An 8,265-nucleotide genomic window follows, 5' to 3' on the forward strand; every position below is an offset into this window, starting at 1 on the left:
ACAGAGCTTTCCCAAAGTCATCGCAGTGGCGAAGTGAGGATTTCAACCCAGGGCATCCGGCTCCAGAAGAACTTCATCTTCGCCACTAGGGGGCGCGCACACGGTTGGGAGGAATCTATCTCAAGCTGTTTCTTGAGAGGCTCCGCGCCCTCCCTCTCTGTTTACTCAGAGATTGATGGGCTCCAAGTCATAAATTACAGCAATTCCTGCTTTCCTTGGCGATAAGGAACATGCCTGCCACGCCCTGCATCTGAGCGATTCCCAGCCAGAGCTCCTCACTGCCCCAGCGCGGAAGGAAGACTGCTCCAAACTCCACCCCCCGAAATTTAGATAAGAGCGTTCTCCTTACCTCATCTCCCCAGAAGGCAACTGGAAGGTCAAAAGAAAAAAAAGGGAAGACTCTTGCTTCTAAATCTAGTAGTTGCGTTTGAGGGAAGAGGGCTTGGGGCCACAGAGAGTAGGGTTGGGGAGTACAAACAGGTGCAGAAAGCGGTTCCCGTGGGGCAGCCTCTCTAAAAGGTGCCTTTACCTTGGCCACAAAGAAACACACACACAAACACACAACGAGCCAGCCCATGAACAGCCTGATGGAGGCTCAGAGCCCTGGGGTTCTGACAGGCCCCTTGCCCTGCAATGCAGTTAGTTTCTTTCCCGGCTCCTGTGACCATCCTGGTTCCTGCTTGACTCTCACCTCACCTTGAAAGCTTCAGGGTTTCCTGTTCCTGTCTAGGCTGAAGGATCCAGAAGTACCTTCGAGGTACAGCTTGGGCTCCCTAGATCTGGTCAAGAGACTGAACTTAATCTCATGTCTTCCCAGACATGTCTTGTCATGTCTTCCCAGGTGCCACTCCCCAGAAGACACAGCAGCCCTGTGTGCCCCTCCTTGGGGCGGCCAGCACGCGGGGACTGCATAGACCATCAGTGCTGGGCTTAAGATCTCTCCTGGCCTAGAGAACCACTGCTCCAAAGGAGACAGAGGGGCAGACACAGCTCAGGAAATGTCCAAAACACACAACACCATCTCGAAGGAAGGAACTCCATCATAGGTTCTGAAGACTGGAATGTTTCTCTTTCTGAAATAACTATTCTATCCCACCTGAAAACGAAAATTAAAGAGGATCTACCCTGTGTCAGGGGACAATGAATGAATGAGTTGTGTCAAGTAGGTAATTAAAAAATGACACAAAAAGGCATACACGTGATTTATCACATGCTCTGACCAAGGTATACAAGCATCCCTCGACACATGCTGACATTCACACTCAGGATCTTGCTTTGAATAACCAACCCAACTCAACACCCCTGACACCGTGACGACGATGGAGGCCTGTGCTATGGCTGTGGCTGAGGCTACAGACAGGGGTGCTGCCGCCCACGGTGCTATGGAGGATATGGATTCTCCCCTTCTACTGAAATTCTGCCCCGAGAGCCCAACTACTGAGGCCATGAAAGGATTCTCCAAATCTGACTACAATAACCAAACAAGATCATTCAGGACCAAACCAAGATCAAAAGCACTGAGAATCTGAGATTTTAGGAATATTTCTGACTTCATAATGGTGTCTTTCATGTCTCCTAGTTTCATTTATTTGTGGTTTTATAACTGTGAGATTTCTCTATTCCTTTTGTAATAAATTTTCTTAAGTTAAAACAGCAAAAAAGGAAAGAAGGGAAGGAGGGAGGGAGGAAGGAAGGGAGAAAGGAAAGAAGGAAGGGATGGAGAAAGGGAAGTTTAGAATATGCAAACTGTAGAATTATAGAATGACGGGCATTCTAGGGAGATCAGAACGAATGTGTAGGAGCGAGAGGCACATGCGAAATGTCCACATTGCCAGGTCATGATAAATCCTGTCAGAGTGGAATTCTTAGGCTCAGCCAGCCAGATCCAGATGGTGGCTGGGCGGGTGGGGGGTCCTGTTCTCTGTTTTTCCCTATCTTTAGAAGCATATTAACATCACCATGAGGCAGCAAAGCCATAAGACTTTTACTGTTCTTAGCTGCTCCCCATAAGTGCGAAATGAACAGATACATAATCAGAGTTCTTGGGTCAACAGGGCCCTTTAATCCCCGTAGCATGCTTTTTCTATTAGCAAAATCCAGAGTGGGAACAACTGCAAACAGCCTGTTTTCCTCCACAAATACATTGCAAGGGGGAAAAAAGAGAAATTAAGAGACTTAAAAGACATTAACCAATTGCAATGTGAGCTTTATTTGGATTCCAATTATTTAAAAAACTAAAAAAAGAAACCAGTTAGAATATTTGAGACAAGTGGAAATTTGAACGCTGACAGGGTGCTCGATATAAGAAATTGCCTTTTGTAAGGCATGATTTTTAAATTATCTTTTAGAGCACTGAAACATTTATAAGTGAAATAAAATGACTTCCAGGATTGGCTTCAGAATAAATGAGATGGGGAGGTGAATGGAGTAGAATTTAACAATAGTTAATGGTTGTTAGGACTGAGTGATGGACACATGGCACTTCCTTAAACAATACACCATCTGTGAGGGTACGAAATCCTCCATAATTAAGTTTTTAAGAAGTAAAAAGAAAAGAAAAAAGGATTCTAGTTTTAATTAACACCCATTATTGAAAAATACTGTTTTCCTCGTTGCCCTGCAATTTTTTTTTAACCACAAATTCTGATAAAGCAGTTATACTTTTAACAAAGTCTCCCATCTACAAAAATCTTTGGAGGGAAAATCTGTCAACGATAAGAACAAGACACAGCCCCCTCCAGGTGCCCAAGTGGCTTCTGAAAGAACTCAGAACACAAGGCTTGGCTACAACTGCTTTCTCCTGATTAAGTAATTAAGTCTACCCAGTGCTACATAGAAGCTATAATTAAACTCTTTTGTGTACTGAAGTCATTCACCCCAGGCTACACGGTGAAACTGGGGTGAGGAACTTGGAACTGAGCCAAGTTGCAGCAAAGTTGAGAATTAATCCTTCATCTGCAGGTGAGCTGGCCAGGGCCCAGGCTCTGAGTCCAAGCTCTTAGGTATCAGCTGTGGTGACCAAGACCACGCTCTCACATTCTCCATAAAAGAATGATAGAAAACTTTCCAGAATAAATGACATTTGAAAGAGAACAGAAATTTTCTGCAGCCCACCCGGAAAAGCAATTTAGATTTCCTCTCAGAGATAATACAAAGAGAAATGGGACCAAATTCCACACACACACACCCCCTCCCCTGCCAGAACCTTTCAAAGGTCACTGCCTTATTGGTGAGAAGGAGTGGGAGGAACATATAAAGTAAATAAAGGAGGAAAGACACAGCTTCATTTCTTCCAAGACGCTCAGTTTGGCCAATATTTAAGACTGGGAAAAAGGTGTTTACAGCAGAGCGGGTAAATAGACACGCACACACTGTTGACGAGTGTAAATTGACGCAACATCTCCAGAGGGTAATTTATCGTGATCAAAATTACACATACCCTTTGACCAAGAAATTCTATTTCAAAAAAAAAATTATATTTCTAGTAATACAGTATATCCAAAGACGCTCCACCCTCAACAGTTCCCTCTCTCCTGAATCACACTCATGAGCATATTCTAAAGATAACAGAATCGCTCTCATTGCTTGCCCTGTCCCACAATCCTCCGCTCCCTTTCGCAATTAAACTTGCTATACGAGATCCTCTGTCATGACTGTGTCCATTTCCGTACTTCTCCTTCTTTCTTGAACACACCCGTTGTGGCTTCCTATTCCCACCATGTGATTCCCAGCGCCTGGGGATCTCGTCAAGGTCACCAGTGCTCTCCATGCAGTAAGATGCACTGGGTCACTTCTCTGTTCTTATCTTTTATTCCACGTCGTTCACCACTCTCTCCTGGACATCCTCCGCTTCCCTTCTTTGGACTTTCTTCCTTCCCCAGTGACCAGTCCTGTTCAGTCTCTTTAACTGGTTCTTTTTCTGCTCAAAAGCCAAGTGCCAGGGGCGCCTGGCTGGCTCAGTCAGTACAGCATGTGACTCTTGATCTTGAGGTTGTGAGTTCAAGCCCCATGTTGGGTGTAGAGATTACTTAAAAATAAAATCTTTTGTAAAAGGTGCAGCAGCCCTTTTTGCCCACCGGTTCTGTCCCCATACTTTAATAAAATCACCTTTTTGTGTGTGTGCACACACACGCACACAAATCTCAGAAGAAAAAAAAAAAGAGGTAAGTGCCAAAGTCCTCCAACTTAAGCCATTTCTCTATATTCTCTCCCCTAGGGCATCTCGCCAAGTCCTTTGCTTTAAAAAGCTAGTGGGGTGGATGGCTGGCTTAGTTGGTAGAGTGTGCGACTCCTGATGTTAGGGTCATGAGTTCGAGCCCCACTTTGGGAGTAGAGCTTAAATAAAGAAAAGAGAAATAAAAATGCTAATGATATGGCAAAGACTCAAACGTTTATCTCCAGCCCTGATTAAAAGAAAAAAAAAATCCAGATTCAGATATCCAGATGTCCTACTCAATAGTTCTAGATGGCTGTGTTAACAGGTATCTCAAACTCAAGATGCCATGGCTGGGGCGCCTGGGTGGCTCAGTTGGTTAAGTGTCTGCCTTTGGCTCAGGTCATGATCCCAGGGTCCTGGAATCGAGTGCCGCATCAGGCTCCCAGCATCAGACTCCCTGCTCAGTGGGGGGTGTTCTCCCTCTGCCTCTGGCCCTCCCCCCTCTCATGTTCTCTTGCATGCTCTCAAATAAATAAATATCTTTATTTAAAAAAGAAAAGATGCCACGGCCAAATAGTACTCTTGACTTTCACCCCCCAACTTGCTTACTCCTCATTATTTCACCGTCATCCATCAAGAAAAAATCTAGGCATGGTCTTCAATTCCTCAATTCTTTTCCTCACAACCGTCAACTTTTCATCTAAAACAGTCCAAATTAAGTTCCCGTCTCTCCATCTCTATCTTCACCCTAATTCAAGCCAACATCATCTCTTGGTTGGATTGCTGGAATTTCCTCACTGTTTTTATTTCCCCTCTTGCCCTTCTATGATCCATGTTCTATAGTAACTTTTCAAATTACCAGTAAAACAACCCTCTGGCACCCTACCTTGAATCAAAGTCAAACTCCTTACTCCCTTCCAAACCCTTTCAATGATGTCGCGCCTGCCTCTCTCCAAACTACCAGATCACATTCTTTTCTCCCCCTCACCTACCCGCATAAAGCCCTTGCTTGGGATCCTCTCATGGCTGGCTCTTTCTCGTCCTAATGTTGCAACTTAAATTTCACCTCCTTAGAAACTGTCCCTGACCTCCTAATACAAAATTCTCTTAGCATTTAGCATCTCCTAGAATTTGCCAGTATTAGATATTTTTCTTAATTTCAAGCTCTCTCCAATTAAAAAGTGCACTCCACAGGAAAAGGGTTCGTACCTATTTTGTTCTCCACAGTATCCTTCACTGCCCTGAACATGACTTAGCACACAGTGCACAGAAGACTATTGAACGAACAAGTATTCGAAAATATAGAAAGATATTCAAAGATCGCTTGCATAGCAATACAAGTATAGCAAAGAAACCGGAAACTACTGAAAAGCTAGAGGATTCCTTACAGTATAGGTATACAACAGTACAACTATTTAAAATAATGAAGTCAGGGGCACTTGGCTGGCTCAGTCAGAGATCATTTTGCTTAATCTCAAGGTCATGAGTTCAAGCCCCATGTTGGGCATGGAGCCTACCTAAACAAACAAAACCTAAAATAGTGAGGTCGATCTATAAATGCTGATATGGAAATAACGTCCAAGATGTGTTTAGATACACAGTGTGGTAGCCAGCCTCCAGGATGGCTCCCGATGGTCCTTGCCTGCTGGTAATTATGCTTTTATGTGGTCACCTTCTACATCGAACTGGAGCCAGTCTGTGTGACAGAGTATGCTGCCGAAGATTGTGTGTGGTTTCTGAGGCTAGGTTCTAAAAGACATTGCAGCTTCCCACTCGTTCTCTTGGAGCACTCGTTTTGGGGGAAGCCAATCTTCGTGTTATATGGTCATTCAAGCAGACCTGTGGGCAGGTGCACATGGAGAGGAATGGAGACTTCCCACCAAAAGCTGGCATCAACTTGTGAGCTCTGTGAGGGAACCACACTGGAAGCCGATTCTCTAACCCCAGGTAAGCCTTCTAATGACGGTAGCCTCATGAGATCCCAAGCCAGAACCTTCTGGCTAACTACTCCTGAATTCATGACCCGCAGAAACTGTGCATATTTAGTAAATTTTTATTGTTTTAAGCCTCTAAGTTTTGGGTAAGTTACTTTATATATACTTACACACACACACACACGTACTATATATATATATATATATATATTTATATATATATATATACATACTTAATATATAGTATAATAAAACTCTTTTACTTAAAAATCATATTGGTATGCATGCTTATACATGTACACAAAGGGAGTAACTGGGTTCTGATAAAGTGGGTAGGGAGGGAATATGCGCTGTATCCTTTTATATTCTCATATTTACTTACTAGACCACTTACTACTTTTACAATTTTTACAAGTTTACTTTTTAAAATGTTTAAGCAAGGGGCACCTGGGTGGCTCAGTTGGTTGAGCGTCTGACTCTTGGTTTCGGCTCAGGTCATGATCTCACAGTTGTAGGATCGAGCCCCACGTCAGGCTCTATGCTCGGTATGGAATCTGCTTCAGATTCTTTCTCCCTCTCCCTTAGCCCCTCCCCACTCACGCTTTCTCTCGAATAAATAAAATCTTAAAAGGAAAATATTTGAGCAAAACAGTGTTCAGAGGGATAAACCATAACAATGGCCTTTCCCAAGCCTTCTTGTCTTTCATGTTTTCCTTGACTTTCTCCGACTCTCAAGATCTGATTTTGGAATAGGCTGATACTCTTTAAAGGCTTTCCGGTAGCCCAAGTACTGGAGGACTGGTGTTGTGTTTAGTATCACTGCATTTCACTGAGAACATCGACCCGTGACTACTGCTAACACAGGAATCCTCACGTGATTATTCGCATGTAATAAGCAATAATGTTGCAGTAAGTGTTTGTGGCATGGAGAAACAAACCACTCACACTGCTGCTGGGTGCTGACGGCTTCCCTGGAGCTCACCCTGCAGCCTGCAGGCGGGGACAGTGGTTTCTGCAGGAGGGGATGGCTCACAACTCTAGTTGTGCCTCATTTCTCACCAATAAAGACAGAGCCTGGGAAATATTCCTCCGGATGACCAACTGGTTGGGGCAAGAGTAGCTCACACCCGAGCCAGCTCAGACTCTCCTTCATAAAGACAGGTGTGGTATGAGTGACTCCTATCACTTCCATTTAGAGAGAGACACCATCTCAGTGAAGTCCCTAGGCTTAAAAAAAATGTGGGACTTGATCTGTCAGCGTCTGTTTTTTTCTTTCAGAACTGGGGCTGGATGACACATGCCTCTGACTACTGGAATCAGGAACTTCTCTCGTAAAGAACACATCCCAACTCTGCAGCGCAGAAACCTAATTTTAATCAGTGAGACTGGGGGGGGCGGGGACGCACTTTACCTTTGATTCTGTAGCATAGTCCAATCCTCCCAAGGGCCTCCAGTGAGTTCCAATTCCAGGAAGAAACTGTAATCATTCAACTATGCATACTGATGAGATTACAGCCCCAGGATTTATGAGATCTTGATAACCAGGAAATTAGTCTGAAACTGCTGCTACAAACAGAAGTGACACCCCGGAAATATCCACAAAACAACTCCAAACCAGGCGGTTTAGCGTTAGTGCCGGCACAAATCCACATTCGCGTTCAAATTAAGAAGGCCCTCTCTTGAGTGGAGCCAGTGGAGTGCAAAATATTCAAATTTGCAGATCACCTTAAAAAATTTGGACCCCACTGGTACCTGGGTGGGCCAGTCAGTTAAGGGTCCAACTCTTGGTTTCGACTCAGGTCGTGGTCTCATGGGCCATGGGATCGAGCTCTGTGCCCAGGGGGAGTCTGCTTCCGGATGCTTTCTCCCTCTCCCTCTGCCCCTCCCCCCGCTTGCTCGCAAGCACGTGCACACTCTCTCTCAAATAAATCAGTCAATCTTAAAAAGGAAAAGTTTGATGAAAAATGAGCCAACATCAACAACAACAACCCTCTTCCTCAGGGAACTAAATGATGATGATCCATACACGGACTACGACCTGGTCACTAAAAATGGGGAAGGGGCCCCTGGGTGACTCAGTTGGTTAAGCATCCGACTCTTGATTTCAGCTCAGGTCATGATCTCAGGATTCTGAGACTGAGCCCCGAGTGGGGCTCTGCACTCAGTGAAAGTCTG

The 8,265-nt window shown here is 44.5% G+C and overlaps 1 protein-coding gene across 1 annotated transcript in view; it reads right to left on the reverse strand.

The window, feature by feature from the left end:
• The window catches only part of CRHBP (corticotropin releasing hormone binding protein), a 129,055-nt gene that overhangs the window by 98,755 nt on the left and 22,035 nt on the right, over window positions 1-8,265 (reverse strand). The window lies entirely within an intron of this gene.

This window comes from Ursus americanus, chromosome 5, assembly GCF_024610735.1.
Source record: "Ursus americanus isolate L20-20 chromosome 5, mUrsAme1.1.p, whole genome shotgun sequence".
Taxonomy (NCBI): Eukaryota; Metazoa; Chordata; class Mammalia; order Carnivora; family Ursidae; genus Ursus; species Ursus americanus.